The 19517-nt window shown below is 56.6% G+C and overlaps 1 protein-coding gene across 2 annotated transcripts in view; it reads left to right on the plus strand.

The window, feature by feature from the left end:
- The window catches only part of CNTFR (ciliary neurotrophic factor receptor), a 278409-nt gene that overhangs the window by 78233 nt on the left and 180659 nt on the right, over positions 1-19517 (plus strand). For both annotated transcript variants that reach the window (XM_077346597.1, XM_077346596.1), the window contains exon 2: positions 3228-3338. The gene's annotated coding sequence lies outside the window, so the exon portion shown is untranslated. The remainder of the gene's footprint in view (positions 1-3227; positions 3339-19517) is intronic.

The following is a 19517-nucleotide window of genomic DNA, read 5'->3' on the forward strand; positions in this document are numbered from 1 at the left end:
AATTAGGAGCAGGCACGCTGGAAGGGAGATGCACTTCTGGGTAGCAGCAGAGTGTGTGAATGTGATCTTGGGGTACTTGTGGGGACTGTAAGCTAAAGATGAGTAGACCGTTGGATGTGGCAGGAAAGAAGGCAAAGGCAGTCTTGGGCTGTATCAACAGAGGCATCACGTCAAAATGGCAAGGTGTCCTAGTCCTGCTATGTACTGCATGGGCCAGACCCCACCTGGAGTCCCATGTACAGTTCTGGAGGCCCCATTTCTAAAAGAATGTGAACAAAATGGAGAGACGGCAGAGGAGAGCGGTGAGGATGATCTGGGGGTGCCTGGGGACCCAGCCCTGTGAGGAAAGGCTGAGGACTTGGGGATGTATCAGAGTCCAGGAGCACCTTTAAGACCAACAAAGATTTATTCAAGAGCTTTCGAGTGCAAGCACCCTTCATCAGACTATGATCTTCTATATATTCCCTGTCATGTAAGAAGGTGATAGTCTGACGAAGGGTGCTTGCACTCGAAAGCTCACGCCTTGAATAAATCTTTCTTGGTCTTAAAGGTGCTCCAAGACTCTGATTTTATTGTGCATTAAATGGCTCTCTCAGCCTTTCCTCCCTCACAAGGTGCTGGCAGGGGCTCATGGGAATAGTAGTCCATGGACATCTGAAGGGCCCTCCAGACGAGGAGGTTGACCAGTGTGAGAAGGAGGCCAGCCTAGATGGGCGCTCCTTGGTCTGACCCAGCAGGGCTCTTCTGAGGTTCTCAGGCCAGCTTGTTCTTCTGTCAGATGCCATAATGAGGGCTGTGAGTTGTGGGGTGGGGGCAAGAAAACAAGGTAGGGACGGATAGGCGGGGCAGGTCTTGTCCCATTTGTCAATCACGGCTTTGGTTCTCGGGGCTGGCAGTCGTCACGGAGTGTGTGTTGTGACGGATGGGGTGCCCGGTGGGAGGGGAAAGGCACAGTTAAATTTCTCAGTGTCTGACACCTGCCAAGCATGATGAATGGTGGGCAGGCAGGCCCTGCAGGCGTGACAAACGGCCCTGCGCTCCCTCCTTGAAGCGCCCAGAAAACTTGGCAATTATATCCCAGGGCTCTGCAAATGACTTTCTCAATCAGCCACGCACGGGAGTTTCCCTTATTTACTCTTGTTTAATGGTCCTTCCAAAGATCACATCCAAGCGCCTGGTGGAAGTCAATGCAAGGACTCCCACAGACTCTCAGGTGCTTGCGGGGAAAAGTTCTCTTCCGGGCCGCTGGCCGGCGAGCAGCAAGCAAAGTTCTGCAGAGCGGCTGATTCCGCGGGCAGGTTGAGCAGAAGGGCTGCCAGCCTTTCCACAAGGTCCCTGGGGACAACGTGGCCCTCCCTGCATAGTCCTCGCCAGGCCCGGCTGCCCTACCGAGAACTGCAGTGCTTTGCCCTATAGGGCTGTCGTAAAAGAGAGAAAAGGGGGCAGAACACAGTATGAATCCCGTGGCAACTTTAAGACCGGCAAAGTCTTGGCATAAGCGCTTGTTTGTGTGCGGGGACAAAGGCGTATCTGAAGACCTGTGCATGCACACAAGCTTCTCCCAGGAGGAAACGTGGCTGAAGGGGCCACCAGACTCAAACTTCATTCTGCTGCTTCAGACCCACACGGCGTCCTGCCTGGATCTACGAAGTGGTGATCTCCACAGCTTGGCTTGGGCATGTCTGGTTTACATCCTGCCCCCAACTGAGTAGCCCTGGAAGCTGCTGTCCAAACCAGAGAGCCAGTGTGGTGTAACAGTTAAGATCAGCAGGACTCTAACCTGGGGAGCCGGGTCTGATCTCTCGTTCCTCCACCTGGGTGACCCTGGGCCAGTCCCAGTTCTGTTAGAGCTCTTCTTGGAGAGCCGTTCTCTTAGAGCTCTCTCTGTCCCACCTGCCTCACAGGGGGTCTGATGTGAGGAGAGGAAGCGAAAGATAATTGTATGCTGCTTTGGGTCTCCTTTGAGCAGAGGAAAGTGGGGCATAAAAGTGGGGCACCTCAGTGCCTCCCCCTCCCCTCCAAGATCATCTGGCGGGCCTGCTTAAGCAGCTACATTCTTGAGACCTTTTGGTGTTGGATGAGGGCCTGTCTGTCTTCCAGAGGGATAGAAAAACAAAATCAGAATCCAGTGGCACCTTTAAGATCACCAAAGATTTATTCAAGGCGTGAGCTTTCGAGTGCTTGCTCAAGAGTGCTTGCACTCAAAAGCTCCCTCCTTGAATCAGTCTTGGTTGGTCTTAAAGGCGCCTGACTGGACTCTGATTTTGTTTAGTTGTGCTGCTTCAGACCAACACGGCTGCCCTCTTGCATCTGTCTTCCCGGGGGATGTCTGCCTCCCTCGTCCTTGGTTGAGTCTGCCAGTTTGTGTGTTCCCCAGGAAGTGCTGCCAAGGGGCCTCCGACTTACAGCAATCCTCTGAAGCCCTATTTCGCTCCTGGGGGATCCTTTGCCACAGGACTGATGCGCTCTTGGTGGCAAGAGGGACATCTTGTCGAGCTCCCTTTTGCTTGACAAAGGAGACAAGGAACGGAAAGTCCTGGACAATTTCGGTTCCTTCTCGGTCACACTGTCACTTGTGCAGTTCCCCGGTTGTCCTTCGTTTTGTGAGCCAGTTTGGTGTAGTGGTTAGGAGTGCGGACTTCTAATCTGGCGAGCCGGGTTCGATTCTGCGCTCCCCCACATGCATCCAGCTGGGTGACCTTGGGCTCGCCACGGCACTGATAAAGCTGTTCTGACCGAGCAGTGATATCAGGGCTCTCTCAGCCTCACCCACCCCACAGGGTGTCTGTTGTGGGGAGAGGAATGTGAAGGCGACTGTAAGCCACTTTGAGCCTCCTTCGGGTAGGGAAAAGCGGCATATAAGAACCAACTCTTCTTCTTCTTCTTCTTCTTCTTGTCTTCTCGGCTTCTGTTGTAATCCTGCTTTGGCACTTTCAGTCTGTCGTGAGTTTGTCCTTCGTGGCAAGTCTTTTCTTTCCATGATCTCTCTGTGTTTTTTGTATTGGGTCGTTCCAAACAGATTTGCTTTATATGCAACTTTGAGCAAAACTGGAAAGTTGGGAGGAGAGCGTTTTTAATGAATCAGAGTTTTAAAAAAAGCATTACTGGCAAAAACAGAACAAATCGAACCAGAGTTCTGTCTTCCAAAGTCCCGGGAAACTGTGCAGAGGGAAGCCCTGTAAGATGTCTGTCGGAATGACCAACTGAGAGTTCTCCTCTCTTGACAGGAAGCCCTGGATTTGGACGGAAAGACCCCAGGACAGGCCGGCTCTGGAGGAGCTGAGAAGAGTTTGAGGAGAGTCGGGGGGCTGCCCCTTGGCACCTGCAAGAGCTGAGAGGTAAGAGACGGCGATTTATCCTGAAAGGGTTTCTTGGTGGATGGGAGCTTCTGGCTCCATGTGCTGAGGCAAAGACCGAATCATGTGCTCAGGAGCGGTTTGCTTGCATCTGGAAGGGCAGCATGTCTCTCTCCTGCTCTGCCACGGGTTGCAGGAGAGAAAAGGCAAAGTTCTTGCTGACTAATGCAAAATGCACCCTGAGGTCTTTCTACCCTGCAGTGCCTTGTCCAGGAATTGCTGTGACTACCTGAGATTCTGCTGCTGGGACAGCTAGCCAGGTTTGCCTAAGGTGAAGCTCTCTGTTGCCCAGTCTTTGGGCCAGGCATGATCGTGAGATCTGGACGAAATATCTGCTTTTCCTGCAGAGGGCAGGTGGGGCTTTTTGCCCAGCAAGGCTTCTGAGGGGACTTGGAGATTTGATTGATTCTGCCCATTTTTAAAAATGTTGCTTTTGCACTGATTGTGGATGTTTTGTTCCCCTGAGATGCTGACCCCAAGAGGGAGAGCGCTATATAAATCAATCAATAAATGAATAAACTGCCACCTCAGGACAAGGGTCTTGGGTGTGTGGCTAAGGGCATGCGATGGCAGCCATTTTGTGGCTTACTCCTCCTCCTCCTCCAGCAGCCATTTCGTGGCTGACTCCTCCTCCAGCAGCCATTTTGTGGCGGACTCCTCCTCCTCCTCCTCCAGCAGCTATTTCGTGGCTGACTCCTCCTCCAGCAGCCATTTTGTGGCGGACTCCTCCTCCTCCAGCAGCCATTTCGTGGCTGATTCCTCCTCCTCCTCCTCCAGCAGCCATTTTGTGGCTGACTCCTCCTCCTCCAGCAGCCATTTTGTGGCTGCACCCACCCCACTGTGTCAGAATTCCAAAAGGCTGGGAGCTCTGCAGGGCTAGAGGCGTGGGGTGGTTTCCTGTGGGTGAGCTCTCTGAGCTGCACGCCGCCTCTTCTGTAACGATGTCCTGATACAGGCAGAGCCAGGCGAGGAGGCAGTGGCCGGGCTGGAGGGAACTGGAGGCTGTTCTCATGACTGGGCCTTTGAGGATCATGTGAAAATAGTGATGAGCACAAACTCCCGAGGGGGCTTGGCATCATTCAAAAGTCCTCTGAATTTGATCTGATAAAGTTTCTCATTTGTGCTCCAGGAGCATATTGAAGTCTGCAAAATGGCACGGCAGCCTCAAAGCTCGTTTGCTAACGAACGGGAAAACAATCTCTCCGATGGCGGTGGGGGAATTTCATTGTTTTGACATTCAACTTCACGGTGGTGGGTGGTGGTGTTTAGTACCCTCAACCCAAAAATGTTTGCTTTAAAAGAAAATAGCCTAGTCTGTTTCTGTTGTTTTTATTGGAGACGTTTAGTTCTCTGTGCCATTTTGGAAAATAGGTACCATTTTGAAAGGGTGCAGGGGTGCCCAGTGTCTCCAGAGTGCTACAACTACCACTGCATGTGTGTGTGGGGGGGTTATAAATCTTCATTAGTGTGTATGAGCCAAGAGGAGGAATATGGCCGGCTGTGGGCTGGAAGGAAGTTCAGTTCCATCGGAGAGAGGTGGGGTTCAAAGCTCCTCAGAGGAGACCCTCCCGCGGCAGCGCTGGGTCTTCGACTGGCAGAGCTAACCCACACAGGGCCTGGTCAACCAGGACAGTCATTTGGAGAGTCTGGGAAATGCGTCCAAATCAGGCCAAAGTGCGAGATGAAACCTTGCAGGGGTGAGAAGGTGGGACCCTGCCTAGTTGGGGAAGGGACGGCAGGGGTGTGTTTCCCAAGGGATGGGTGTGCAAGGTAGAGCTCTGTTCATCTCAGAAGGGAGTGGAGGACTAGATGGTCCAAGAAGGGAGGCCGCTGGGCCACGAGTCGCAACAGTCCACTTTCGGAGAATGAGGGGGTTAGGTTCAGGGGAACTCCAAAAACTAAAATAAAAGCAAGAATAAGGTGTTTTAGAGAAAACACGAAAAAGAAATCTTTGTTAAAATAGAAGAAACATAACATCAAACTGAATAAGAACTGAATTGTATATTTTGAAAGCCTGATTCCAACCACCCTTCCCTCTTTGTAAATCAAATTTTCTGTTTGTTGACTTATAAAAATGCCCAAATCCCACTCTGACTCAGGGGGTTTCGTGAAAAGATGGCTCTGCTCCTTCCTGGGTGCTCCCAGGGCTGAACGAAGCCAAAGCAACAAGGGGGGAACTATTTGTTTTTATAACTTGAATATTATGTTACCCCAAATCGGGCCTGGTGTCACCTGGGGAGGGGGGGGGAAGACTACCTGCCCCATCATTGCCTGTTCTGCACCCACAATTCCCTCCTTAACACTCTGTTCAGCATCAATGTGACCCTACTCTGCACATTTAGGTATCCTCAGAGGGGGTCCCAGTCTGGTATGCAGATTAATGGAGCCTAAAAAGACAGCAGCCTTTGCACCATGCAACGTGCCCCCCCTGCCCCCCATCCTCCCAGCTTGGCAGTCTGAACAAAGGGATTTTCCTTCTTATTTGAAGGAAACGCACTGGGAAAAAAATGATAGAAACTGAAAGGCCACCTTGGTGGACTGTACCTAGAGATGCTTGTTTGCCCGAGAGCTTGACATTTGTGCCGGCCGTGGCTGCTGGGAGGCTGAATCGGAGGAGAAAGGCCTGTTTGCTTATGGAGCAGGGCACCCGCTCTCTCTGCCCCACTGTATAAAAATATCACAATTGTACAAGGACACAAGGGCCAAGAGTTTGTGGGGGGGGGGGGAGGGATCGCTGCTGGCTTGCCTGCTGGTTGCTCTGCCATTTGGCTGTTAAAGCTGCTGTTGTGAGGGGGCTTATGGGGGTCCTCTGCTCTGTGGCAAGGAGCCTGGCAGACCTGTGGGGCTCAGCCTCTTGATATCCTGTGACCAAGACCTCTTGGTAGTTACTCTCATGATGGTTCAATAGCTATACACCTCATCCGAGATGCCACCAAGTGATAGCTGCACCTTGATGTTGCCATCAAGTGATAACTACATTTTAGCTAGTGTGCAAAGCAAGGTCAGGCATGGATGAGGAAATATATGGTGGTAGTAGGAACCTCCTCCTCCTCCTCCTCACCTGGGGTAGTGAGAACATAAGAGCTGCAGGGAGGGATTTGTCAAAAGTCATTGGCTCCAGTATCCGGAGCTTGCAAGAGGGCTTGGATCTGCCACCCTTCCCTTGGCTTCCCATCTTTCGAGGTGAGTCCCCATGGGAGAGCCAACATATTGCCGGGGGGGGGGGGGCGGTCAGAGCAGAGGCCCGGGTTCCAATCCCTGTTCAGACTACCTGAGGCTTTTTGGACTAGTCCCTCTCATCCTAACCTGCCTTGCAAGGTGGTTGTGAGAATGAGAAGGAGGCAGAAGATCCAAGGCCACTGGGCTGAGTGTCTTGGAGGGCGGGAGGGATGCAAGCCTGCTGGGCATCTTCTGCCCCTCTTCAGGCCTTTCTGGCACGTCCATCTCCCCCAGCTCATCTGCCTTATTGCCAGGCTGTGGGGCACAGAGGCTGCAGGCAGCGGAGACCTCGTTCTTCTCCCCTTCTTAGGTCCTCTGAGGTGGGCCCTGCCCTGCCCCTTGTAGCACTGAGTGGCACAGGCCCAAAGGTCTGAGAAATGAGGCAACTGGATTGTGTCGCAGTTCAAGTCCTGATTGGCCACAGTTCTTTCATGCCCTTGAGGCCTCAGCCCCGCACCAGAATGATGCCGCTTCGTCCGCCTGCCCGGATCCTATGGGCCCTTCGTGGCAGGGTGCTTGAGGCCCCTCCGGCCTTCTCCTTGGGTGCCCCTGCCCCGCCTCCAGCATCAGCCTCTGCCTGCCCTCCCTGCGGTGCGGTGCGGAGCCTGCCCTGGCCCTCGGCCTCCCGTCTCTCTTGCTCCCTTTATTTGTGGAGCGGCTCCAGCACACGGCACACTGCTAATAATAGCAATTACCGTTACACGTTGGCTACAAGGTACGGCCGCGGTAATGGGATCCAGAGGGACGGAATTAAGGCGATATAATATGTGAAGATAAATTAACGTTGTAAAATTAGCCATGGGTCTAGTCAGAGATCTGACAAATGTCTCCCGGCCTTGTTAAGAGCCCAGAGCTCGGCTCAATTGGATTAGTGGCCCGTTGCAAGAGAGGCAGGAGTCAGTCTGCGTGGGGGGCTGGGGGGGGGGAAGGCAGGTTGGAGGGTCTCTCTGCCCCCTGCTCACAGTCAGTGCTGCGTGTTTGTTCCTTCTTGGCTTGGCAAAAGCACGCCCTCCCCAGGGGCTCTTGGAGAGGGTAAACTCAAGTCTCTGGTCCACTGCACTGGGAAAGACCTGGCAGGAGAAAGCCCGGGGAATCCTGCGCTGTGCCCACACCTGGAGGTTCACCCTGGCTGGGTCTGCAGGAGGTGGAGCTTCCAAAGCCCAGCTAAGAGCCGTGCCCAGTGTGGGGCCGCACCTGGAGCATGTGTGGAAGGCCCTCTGAGAAGTCTCCCTCTCTCTTCCTCAGCCAATGGGGTTTGGGGAGACCTGGCCTCTGCTCGAGACCCTGGAGAGCTGCTGCCGGTCTGCGTTGGCCTTCATAGCTAATGGTAGGCTGGGGCAAGATGCCCACGCCTGGGCAAACAAGGGGCAACTGGGAGCAGCTGGGAGCAAGTGAGGGGCCAACGATGGCTCCATGCCTGGCTCTTGTGTGGGGGGGGGGAATAGGCAGCATCACACCCCTCCTTTCACCCAGCCATTTGGAGCCCCAGTTCTCTGTCGCCTTGGCCCAGCTGAGCTGCTGCTGTCTCTCTGCCGGTGAGGCAGAGAGACAGCAGTTAAGGCTTCCCTGGTAGCATTTACAAACAGAAAGGCTGACTGGGCAGCAGGCTGTGCCCCACTTCCCCTTGAGAGCCTTACACGGGGGCGGCCATCTCTACACCCCGTGGCAGGGAGTTCCGCAGTTTAATAGCTTACTGTGTGAAGAAGTACGACCTTGTGTCTGTCGTGAAATTCCACCCTTTTGCTCCAGTGGATGACCCCGGCTTCTAGCGTTATGTCCACTCTCTCCACATTACATGTAATCTCATAGGCTTAGAAGCACAGAGTTGGAAGGGTCATGGAGAGGCCATCTAGTCCAACCCCCTGATCAATGCAGGATTGGCCGAAAACCTTCTGAAATGAACTCTTCCTTTGACATGTCCCCCTTTCCTCGCCTTTTTTCCATATTAGAAAAGAGCTTTGATGTGCAGACGCAATTCCAGTGTCTCCCCCCCCCCCCAGCTCCTTCTGGCCGACTCTGCTTGTTTCTCCTCCTCCCTCCTGACCTTGTGACCCACTGAACCACAGTTTCCTTTGGGGTCTTCAGTTTGGGAAGCCAGTAGAAAGAGCAGGGGTCTAGCAGCACACAAATCACTATGAAAGCCTGTGGTGGGGAGGAGCTTTGGCGCGTCACTGCCCTCTTGGTCAGACCTTGATCGCTCTCCATGCTTGCAGCAGTGTGGCTGGAGAGGCTTCTTTTCCTGCTGCAGGGCCCATCCCGTTGGCTCCCCCTTGGCTGCCCTCTGCAGAGAGGCCTGGCCAAAAGCGCAGCGTGTGCATGGAGTTCCCTGGGGCCTGCTCCTCCTGCGCAGGGAACCAGAAGACTCGAGCTGCCGGGTGCCGTAGTGGAGCGAGCTTGACCTCCGTCTAAAGAAAGGCTCGAAAAGGGGCTGGATCCCGGCTGTTGCCAGTCTGTCCGCGTCCTTCCCTGCTCCCCTCACCGCAGCATCACATTTGGAGCAGATGCCGAAAGCAGGCAGAGGCCCAGAGGCCGGTTCCAGCAGGAGTGGCTTCCGGGGGTCTGAGGAGGCGGCCGAGTGGGCTCAGCCGGGAGGGGGGGTAGAAATAATTCCCATTTCTCGTCCCGCTGCCCCTCTCTGCCCCAAGCGGTGGTCTTCAAGTGGGCAGCGGGAGTATTTTCTACGGATCTGTAAGTGCCAGCTAATTGCGTGCTTAATGGCTGGTGCCTCCTGAATCACCCTGGTGGGGCAGGCATGATTGACACCCCGCTTAATAAAGCCCGTGATCTGGCCCATTAAAGAAGAAGCCCTCTCAGAGGGGGCATGCCGCGGCTGCGCTCCGATCGGCCGGCAAGGCCCCCTCCCAGCCCACCCAAGGCAAACAGGGCCGGAAGCCGGGAGGAGGGGAGGGGAGGACAGAGGGAGCGGCGGGCTGGCCGGCTCTTCTCCTTCTCCATGGGCCAGCTGTGGGGGGGAGCTGTGGGCCGGCCTGCACTGCAGGGCTCCAGGGGAGAGCCTCTCGTTCTTATTCCCCCAAGGGGATGGGAAGTCAGGGGGATTCGGCTGAAAGGCTTTGAGGATTGTCATGGGTGGGGGGCGGAGGCTCAGCGGAAGAGACGTTGTCCCCAGGGAGCTGCCATTCCGCCTGTGGCCTATCCAAAAGGGTTGCATTTCTTGCTGCTCTTGGTAGCCTCTCCCCCCCCCCCATCACTGTGCATCAAACCAGGCTGGGCGGGGGATTCGATAGCACCCTTATTGGCTGTGTTGTATCTCCTAATGCAAACAGACAGCTTTCCCTGACGAGTCCCGTCTTTCAGGACGGATGGCTCTTGATCATGGCTGGCAAAGGCCGTTAAGGCGCAGGGGCAGGTTTTGTCTGGAGGAACGGCGGCCTTGTTTGTTTATCCGTCTTAAGGAACATCTGGACAAACCCTGGTCAGGGACGCTTTAGGCTGGACTCCAAACCTCACATGTGCCCTCCCTCTAAGCACCCTCTGGCTCAGAGGGACAGGCCTCAGGGTGGAGGGAAATCGGCATCACACCCGTGCCAGCCCTGAAGGCCTGCTGGAGATCAACAACGGCCTCTCCAGTCCCCTGCGGCTGGCCATGGGCTGCTTCCCTAAAGAGCCGCACCATGCCTGGCAGGAGTCGGCCCTCTGGGGACGAGGGGCAGCCAGGGTCAGAGGCCAGAGGGTGTCCATCCTCACGCATGTGGGAGTGGGGAGGCTGGCCCGGCCAGGTCTCAGCATCGTCCGCCCACCTGGCAGCATCCTTTCTCGCGTTGTCTTTCCGCCGGGCGCTGAATTCTGGCCCCTTGGCCTCCGCGGAAGGCAGGCCTCGTGCTTATGCTCCTGCAGTCTCTCCCGTCCCCCTCCTCATGTCGGCCCAACACAGATGGCCTTGAGTAAATGTGGGCAGTCGCCAGGCCAGAGGGGAAGCTCGGCATAGGCACTGAACGTGGCACATTAAATGAAAGCAAAAAGTAAAAAATCACAGCTCTGGGTTGTGCCATCAAGTCCTTTCCGGTTTGCTGCTACCCTATGAATGAATGACTCATTTACTGACTCATCACTTTATGTTTTTACTGAAAGTCATTTGGTCCAGTGGCACCTTTAAGACCAACCAAGATTCATTCAGGGTGTGAGCTTTCGAGTGCAAGCCCTCTTCCTCGGACCCAGAACTCCAGTCATGAAGGGGTCCATCACCTGACGAAGAGTGCTTGATCTCAAAAGCTCACGCCTTTGATAGTAGCCAGTGCTAGACTTCCCCTCCATGACTCTGTCTCATCTCTTCTTAAAGCGGTTTATTCCTGTGTCCATCGCTGCAACCTCTGGCAGCCAAATCCACAGTCCAGTCCCTCCCTGTGCAGAGAAGTCTGTCTTTTTATTTATTATGTATTTTTGTCTGCCTTGCCTCTACGGCAATAAAATAAAGTACCGTGAGACTTTTTGGGCGTGGCCCACGTGTTGGGGACAGGCTGGTCCTTCCTCCGGGGGCTGGACGGCTGGCCTGGGTTTGGCCTGCAGCCCTGCCCCTTTGGAGGGTGGGCCGGCTTCTGGCCACCCTCCTTGCCTGTTCGGTGCACAAGGAGCAGAGCTTTCCCCACCAGCCCTGGAATTGGAGCTGCTGCTTCGGGGGGGGGCCTGAACTGTGGCCACCGACGGGGGCTGGGTGTTGGGAGCCTATGCCAAAGCCCACGACTCTTCCTGCAGCCACTGCTCTTCTCGCTCTGGCACCTGACGGGCTCAGCGCAACAGGATTCGCAAAGAGATCCCACAGTCCTCCCTCTGTCCTTTTCCCCTTTGCTAAACGGCTGGTGCTTCGAGGGGAAGAAGAGACCAGGTCCAGTGTTGGGGGAAGGGGATGGGGGGAGAGGGAAGGGAGAGAACGGCAGGCCGCGTGTGCAGGGGGTGCAATTTATGGATCAGAGATTTACACGCTGTTGGGCTGCTGTATATTTCCCCTGACCTGACAGTCCGTGGCCGCAAATTACCCGGCAGGCTGAGGTTTGCAAGGCTGACATTGGACCGCAAGGCTTAAGCCTTGCCCCAAGGGAGGGTCGACTGGGAAGAGCAGAGGGCAGGAGGATGCTCGGGGCCATCGCAGCAGGAGACCCTCCCCAGAGCCTGGCCCCAGTTCGCCCCTTCCCAAGAAGCCCTCCCCATCCTGAGATCCCAAGGAGGCTCTTCCAGGGAAGGCGGCCGCTGTCAGGCCCAAGGGGGGGCCATCTTGCCCAACATCCAGTTCCCGGCCGAGGAGGAGGAGGAGGAGGAGGAGTTGGTGTTTGTATCCTTCCTCTGCCTCGGCTGGCTATTCCCGTGGCTGCATGTTGGGTCGGCCGTTTCATTAAACTGTCCATCGCGACCCCAGAACGCTATTGATGAACAAATTAAATAGCACCAACCCGCGTTTCAGTCTTTAGCCCCCCCCCCCATTTCCCGATGCTTTATTTTATTCAGTTTGCTTCATTTATATCCCCCCTTTTTCTCCCCATGAGTACCCAAAGTGGCATACAACGTTCTTCCCTCTTCCATTCCGTGGCCCTCTGGCAGCAGCGCTGATTCAGTGACTCCCTAGGGATTGAGACGGGGGGGGGGGGGGGTCCAGCACTGAGCCGGGGGTTGGCCTGCAGGGCCCCTCCCAGCTTGATGAGGCTGCAAGTGAGAAGACAGGAAGGGATGAGCCAATACTTGGCACCTGTGGCCCTTCTCTCTGCAGGTATTAATTTGTTGGTGGTCCCTGGCCCCAAAGAGAGATGCCTGGCCTTTTCGGTCCTGGCCCCAACCTGTTGGAGTGAGCTCCCGGGAGAACTGAGGGCCCTGATGGAGCTGGGCCTGTCACATGGAGCTCTTCCGCCAGGTCTCTGCTTGAGGCCACATTAGCAAGGTCAATGGGCCCCCTCGAGTCCCACTGCAATATCTAGCACACCCTTGTTAGCTGACTGCAGGAGGGAGGAGGGATCTTGCCCTCTCAGGGTAGTTTAGAGGTGTGTTGTTTTTTAGGATGGCGTTCTATGGGGATTTTATATGTAACCCACCTTGAGTCCAAGGAGAAAGGCAGGCTATAAATTTATTAAATCAATCAGTCAATCAATCAATCAATCAATAATTTGCTCAAGGTAATGCCAGTTGCCACTTTGGGGTCAGGATGATAGGAGGGATCCTGGAGGGGTTTTTGCCTTCCTCGAGGCACAGGGCAAGGGCCACGGGGGGAAGGGGGTGGTCACTGTGAATGTCCTGCATTGCACAGTTGGTTGGACTAGATAACGCTTAATGTAGCCTTCTACCTCTGTTTCTGTTTTATCTTCACAACAGCCCTGTGAGTTAGGCTAGGCTGACTGTGTATAACTGGCCAAGGTCACCCAGCAAGCTTCCATGGCAGTGTTAGGAACTGGCCTAATAGTAGCCAAAGGATCTAAACACTTGGGCTCTCCTTGGCGTGTCCTTCTAGTCCTGTCCCCTACATCCTGCTCCGTGAGGGGCCCAGCCCTCTAGCCCCCGATGGCACAATTTGCTCAGAACTCTTTCTCCTGTGCTGTTTTTTCCTGCTAAACTACTTGCATAGCGTGTCCCGAGATACCTTAAGGCAGAAGCTGGGTGCAAATTGGGTGACATCAAAGCTCAAATAATTACAAACAACCATTATCAAAGCTTCCAAATATGTCTAACGAGGTGACTTTTAAAGTGGACCAAATTAGATTTGACACTCGTTAACCTAATAAGGAGGAGTTAGTGTCTACATTAATGTCTACATCCACGTTTACCTTAACGAAATCAACAAAGGGGGTTTCTGACTCCCCCGCCCTGGGCTTCCCTTTGTTGTCTGCCCTCTTGCCACTTAATGGCCTCACTTCATTTCCCCGCCTGTCATACCTTCCTGACCCCTCCTCGAAATCGCTGGAGCCTTGGAATGCTGCCCGTTCTCAGCTATTATTTTGCCGCAGTCAACAAATCAGTAATAATTGGGTAATGAAGACTGGAAATGCAATCTTTTTCGGAAACTCAAACGCAGCTATAGGGTCTGATGGCGGCTCACGCCCCAACCTGATTGATCCCCCTCCCCCCACCCCTGCATTTCAGGGCATTTCCACCAACTGGGCACGCATGGGCTGTTGACTGCCAGGTATTGGCCTAATGAGTCTGATAAATGCACTGTGATGTATCTGGCACTGAATGCCACAATCGAGATGTAGTTAAACATTTACTTTCATGCTTGTGAGAACTGTGATGACTAAGTGCTTCTCTGTGCAAATTTGCAATGGCAAACCACACTCTAGAACTGTTCATAGTTACATCAGAAGGGCCCTGCTGGATTGGATCAGTCCAGGTCCATCTAGTCCAGCCTCCCGTCTCACCCAGGGGCCAGCCAGTTCCTCTGCAGGGCCAGCCACAGGGTAGAGAGGCCGAGGGCTTCACCCGATAAGGACCTCAGAAGAGCCCAGCTGGGTCAGGCCAGGGAGGGTCCCTCCAGTCCAGCCTCCCGTCTCACCCAGTGGCCAGCCAGTTCCTCTGCAAGGCCAGCCACAGGGCAGAGAGGCCAAGGCCTTCCCCTGAGAAGACCCTCAGAGGAGCCCTGCTGGGTCAGGCCAGGGAGGGTCCCTCCAGTCCAGCCTCCCGTCTCACCCAGGGGCCAGCCAGTTCCTCTGCAGGGCCAGCCACAGGGCAGAGAGGCCGAGGCCTTCCCCTGAGAAGACCCTCAGGAGAGCCCTGCTGGATCAGGCCAGGGAGGGTCCCTCCAGTCCAGCCTCCTGTCTCACCCAGGGGCCAGCCAGTTCCTCTGCAGGGCCCGCCACAGGGCAGAGAGGCCGAGGCCTTCTCCTGAGAAGACCCTCAGAGGAGCCCTGCTGGGTCAGGCCAGGGAGGGTCCCTCCAGTCCAGCCTCCCGTCTCACCCAGGGGCCAGCCAGTTCCTCTGCAGGGCCAGCCACAGGGTAGAGAGGCCGAGGCCTTCCCCTGAGAAGACCCTCAGGAGAGCCCTGCTGGGTCAGGCCAGGGAGGGTCCCTCCAGTCCAGCCTCCCGTCTCACCCAGGGGCCAGCCAGTTCCTCTGCAGGGCCAGCCACAGGGCAGAGAGGCCGAGGCCTTCCCCTGAGAAGACCCTCAGGAGAGCCCTGCTGGGTCAGGCCAGGGAGGGTCCCTCCAGTCCAGCCTCCTGTCTCACCCAGGGGCCAGCCAGTTCCTCTGCAGGGCCAGCCACAGGGCAGAGAGGCCAAGGCCTCCCCTGAGAAGACCCTCAGAGGAGCACTGCTGGGTCAGGCCAGGGAGGGTCCCTCCAGTCCAGCCTCCCGTCTCACCCAGGGGCCAGCCAGTTCCTCTGCAGGGCCAGCCACAGGGCAGAGAGGCCAAGGCCTCCCCTGAGAAGACCCTCAGAGGAGCCCTGCTGGGTCAGGCCAGGGAGGGTCCCTCCAGTCCAGCCTCCCGTCTCACCCAGGGGCCAGCCAGTTCCTCTGCAGGGCCAGCCACAGGGCAGAGAGGCCGAGGCCTTCCCCTGAGAAGACCCTCAGGAGAGCCCTGCTGGGTCAGGCCAGGGAGGGTCCCTCCAGTCCAGCCTCCCGTCTCACCCAGGGGCCAGCCAGTTCCTCTGCAGGGCCAGCCACAGGGCAGAGAGGCCAAGGCCTCCCCTGAGAAGACCCTCAGAGGAGCCCTGCTGGGTCAGGCCAGGGAGGGTCCCTCCAGTCCAGCCTCCCGTCTCACCCAGGGGCCAGCCAGTTCCTCTGCAGGGCCAGCCACAGGGCAGAGAGGCCGAGGCCTCCCCTGAGAAGACCCTCAGAGGAGCCCTGCTGGGTCAGGCCAGGGAGGGTCCCTCCAGTCCAGCCTCCCGTCTCACCCAGGGGCCAGCCAGTTCCTCTGCAGGGCCAGCCACAGGGCAGAGAGGCCGAGGCCTCCCCTGAGAAGACCCTCAGAGGAGCCCTGCTGGGTCAGGCCAGGGAGGGTCCCTCCAGTCCAGCCTCCCGTCTCACCCAGGGGCCAGCCAGTTCCTCTGCAGGGCCAGCCACAGGGCAGAGAGGCCAAGGCCTCCCCTGAGAAGACCCTCAGAGGAGCCCTGCTGGGTCAGGCCAGGGAGGGTCCCTCCAGTCCAGCCTCCTGTCTCACCCAGGGGCCAGCCAGTTCCTCTGCAGGGCCAGCCACAGGGCAGAGAGGCCGAGGCCTTCCCCTGAGAAGACCCTCAGGAGAGCCCTGCTGGGTCAGGCCAGGGAGGGTCCCTCCAGTCCAGCCTCCCGTCTCACCCAGGGGCCAGCCAGTTCCTCTGCAGGGCCAGCCACAGGGCAGAGAGGCCGAGGCCTTCCCCTGAGAAGACCCTCAGGAGAGCCCTGCTGGGTCAGGCCAGGGAGGGTCCCTCCAGTCCAGCCTCCCGTCTCACCCAGGGGCCAGCCAGTTCCTCTGCAGGGCCAGCCACAGGGCAGAGAGGCCGAGGCCTTCCCCTGAGAAGACCCTCAGAAGAGCCCTGCTGGGTCAGGCCAGAGAGGGTCCCTCAAGTCCAGCCTCCCGTCTCACCCAGGGGCCAGCCAGTTTCTCTGCAGGGCCAGCCACAGGGCAGAGAGGCCAAGGCCTTCCCCTGAGAAGACCCTCAGAAGAGCCCTGCTGGGTCAGACCAGGGAGGGCCCATCCAGTCCAGCCTCCCGTCTCACCCAGGGGCCAGCCAGTTCCTCTGCAGGGCCAGCCACAGGGCAGAGAGGCCAAGGCCTCCCCTGAGAAGACCCTCAGAGGAGCCCTGCTGGGTCAGGCCAGGGAGGGTCCCTCCAGTCCAGCCTCCCGTCTCACCCAGGGGCCAGCCAGTTCCTCTGCAGGGCCAGCCACAGGGCAGAGAGGCCGAGGCCTTCCCCTGAGAAGACCCTCAGGAGAGCCCTGCTGGGTCAGGCCAGGGAGGGTCCCTCCAGTCCAGCCTCCCGTCTCACCCAGGGGCCAGCCAGTTCCTCTGCAGGGCCAGCCACAGGGCAGAGAGGCCGAGGCCTTCCCCTGAGAAGACCCTCAGAAGAGCCCTGCTGGGTCAGGCCAGGGAGGGTCCCTCCAGTCCAGCCTCCCGTCTCACCCAGGGGCCAGCCAGTTCCTCTGCAGGGCCAGCCACAGGGCAGAGAGGCTGAGCCCTTCCCCTGAGAAGACCCTCAGAAGAGCCCTGCTGGGTCAGGCCAGGGAGGGTCCCTCCAGTCCAGCCTCCCGTCTCACCCAGGGGCCAGCCAGTTCCTCTGCAGGGCCAGCCACAGGGCAGAGAGGCCGAGGCCTTCCCCTGAGAAGACCCTCAGAAGAGCCCTGCTGGGTCAGGCCAGGGAGGGTCCCTCCACTCCAGCCTCCCATTTCACACAGGGGCCAGCCAGTTCCTCTGCAGGGCCAGCCACAGGGCAGAGAGGCCGAGGCCTTCCCCTGAGAAGACCCTCAGAAGAGCCCTGCTGGGTCAGGCCAGGGAGGGTCCCTCCAGTCCAGCCTCCCGTCTCACCCAGGGGCCAGCCAGTTCCTCTGCAGGGCCAGCCACAGGGCAGAGAGGCCGAGGCCTTCCCCTGAGAAGACCCTCAGAAGAGCCCTGCTGGGTCAGGCCAGGGAGGGTCCCTCCAGTCCAGCCTCCCGTCTCACCCAGGGGCCAGCCAGTTCCTCTGCAGGGCCAGCCACAGGGCAGAGAGGCCGAGGCCTTCCCCTGAGAAGACCCCCAGAAGACCCCTGCTGGGTCAGGCCAGGGAGGGTCCCTCCAGTCCAGCCTCCCGTCTCACCCAGGGGCCAGCCAGTTCCTCTGCAGGGCCAGCCACAGGACAGGGAGTCCGAGGCCTTCCCCTGAGAAGACCCTCAGAGGAGCCCTGCTTGAGGCTGATCCTGCACCAAGCAGGGGGTTGGAGGATTCTATGATTCTAATGCCTCCACTGACCAGACGCACTTAGCATTACCACCTTTGTCAATGATCAAGCATCAAATAAGACCAGCATGCATGAAATATACAATAAAGCCATGGCCAGTTGGCTCCTTTACATGGAAAGGTATAACCGGGGCCCTATGGGCCCATAGTCCATTTGGTGGATCAGAAGGCCAGAGAAAAGTACTTGAGGCCTCTAATCCTTCAGAAGCAGGCCCTGGTCAAGGCAAGCACTTTCAGGGTCCAGTCAGGGTCTTGCAATCAGGATCCAGCCTCCCTCAAGAGGAAGCTGCCGGTGCTGGAGAATGCACAGTGATGGGGTGGGATGGGTGGGAGGAATGATCTTGACCTTGGTCGCCACTGGCCCATTCCCTTCGCTTAAGGACCTCGTCTAGCTCTTTGCTGCTGCCCTTCCTGTCTCAGCCTCCTTCTGATTTCTCAGTTTTGGTCGATGATGGAGCCAAGGAAAGCTTGAGGTTGTGTAATTTATTATTCAGACGTTTCTTTTTAATACTTTAAAACCTCTTCGGGCTTGGTACTAAAGTGTTTGGGGATAAGGGGATCTTTCTCCACGTCGGATTGTGCACGTCTCCGATGTCATTTGCTGCGTTGTTTCCCGTCTTGTGGCTGGCACCATTTCAGTCCCCGCAGGGAGTCTTGGTCTGATTTCTGTTTAAGCTCTTTTAAACTCATATAATGATCATGTTTAACACAGCAGTGACTCTTGTTAAACTTCACTTTGCCCATCATAGCCATAGGGGGAGGATTGTTGGCTGTTTTTAAATCTTGATGATAAATAGCAAGCTGGTGGAGAGATCTGCACATTTCAGAGGCCCATAATATTATCTCCAATATCAACATGCTGTTATTTCAGCTGAAGCTTTCAGAGGAGCCTGAAGTGTGCAGCATGTACTGGGACAAGATGCCCTCTGGCCCTTTCAGAGACGTCCAAGTGCAGAAGTCCTGACTGTGCATCATGAGGAAGGTGTGTTCTTAATTAAAACACAGGTGGATCCCTCTTGGGTCAGGCCAACAGCCCCTCCAGGGTGGCCAAATCCCAGGGGCCACCAGGAGGGCCACCAGTGGGGCCCCCCAGCACCAAGAGGACAGACCCATTGCCTTCAACAACCCCTTGGCTGTCTGGCGTTTGCTTTCTTGGATCTCCATATCTAATTAATTTCTAAAAGATCCTGTTTAGCGGCCCTGGATATTTTCCGCTTGTTTGTTAGGGGAGCAACATTTTGTACCTTGGAACCCGTGGGTGCTTGTTCTGGGCCTTGTTGTGTGTTTCTCTTTGTTCCTTTGGCCTTTGTGTCCCCTCCCCGCCTCTATTTGTTTGTGCTCCTTCGCCCTCTTCTCCTCTTTTGGGTAAGAGTTGCACTTTCTTCGGCGTGCCGCCTCGCCTTTTATGGCTCCCTGGACTCTGCTGGTTGACCACGCTGGCGCCGGACCTTTCCTAATCCGTGGTGTGAGCTGGAGCCAAGCGCCTGCTGTTCGGGCTTTAAATGAACCCCCAAGCCGCCTGCAGGCATCTGACCTGCCTGGGCTGCAATCAGATGGGACCCGGCTTGGTGTTCTGGGCAGAGCTCCACTGGGGTACGGAACAGGCTGGATCGGAGAGGGAGGCAGCGGGGTGCTCCGGGCGGCTTCTCGGTGCTGGCAGCTGCCCCGTGGCCTGGCAACGGTTAAGGTGGAGGCCAACGAGGCCTCCTTCCTGCTCAGACCCCTCACTTGGCAGCTCCAAAGTGCAGCTAGACTGCAGTGCGTGAGCACCTCTGATGCCAATAAGATTTCCCGGGTATCAGCTTTTGAGAGTTCCAGCTGTAAGATCTGCCCCGGGCAGGGCGGTTTAACGCTCCAAAGTGAAGACCCAGAAGGTCTTGTCAGTTTTTAAGGTGCTATGGGGCGAGGATCTAGCTCTTCTGCTGGAGACCAACCCAGGTCCCCTCCCACAGGATCTGTTTAACGCATCGGAGCACCGAGTCTCCTTGGCATCTTGCAGCTGCCAGCCGCTTGCCTGCGTATTCAGTGCTGCGAGCCACTTCTGACTTCTGGCCATCCTAGGAATTAAGGCCTTCCGGTCAGTAGAAGGGCCTCAAACTGCCCACTT

Source organism: Paroedura picta, chromosome 7, assembly GCF_049243985.1.
Source record: "Paroedura picta isolate Pp20150507F chromosome 7, Ppicta_v3.0, whole genome shotgun sequence".
NCBI lineage: Eukaryota > Metazoa > Chordata > Lepidosauria > Squamata > Gekkonidae > Paroedura > Paroedura picta.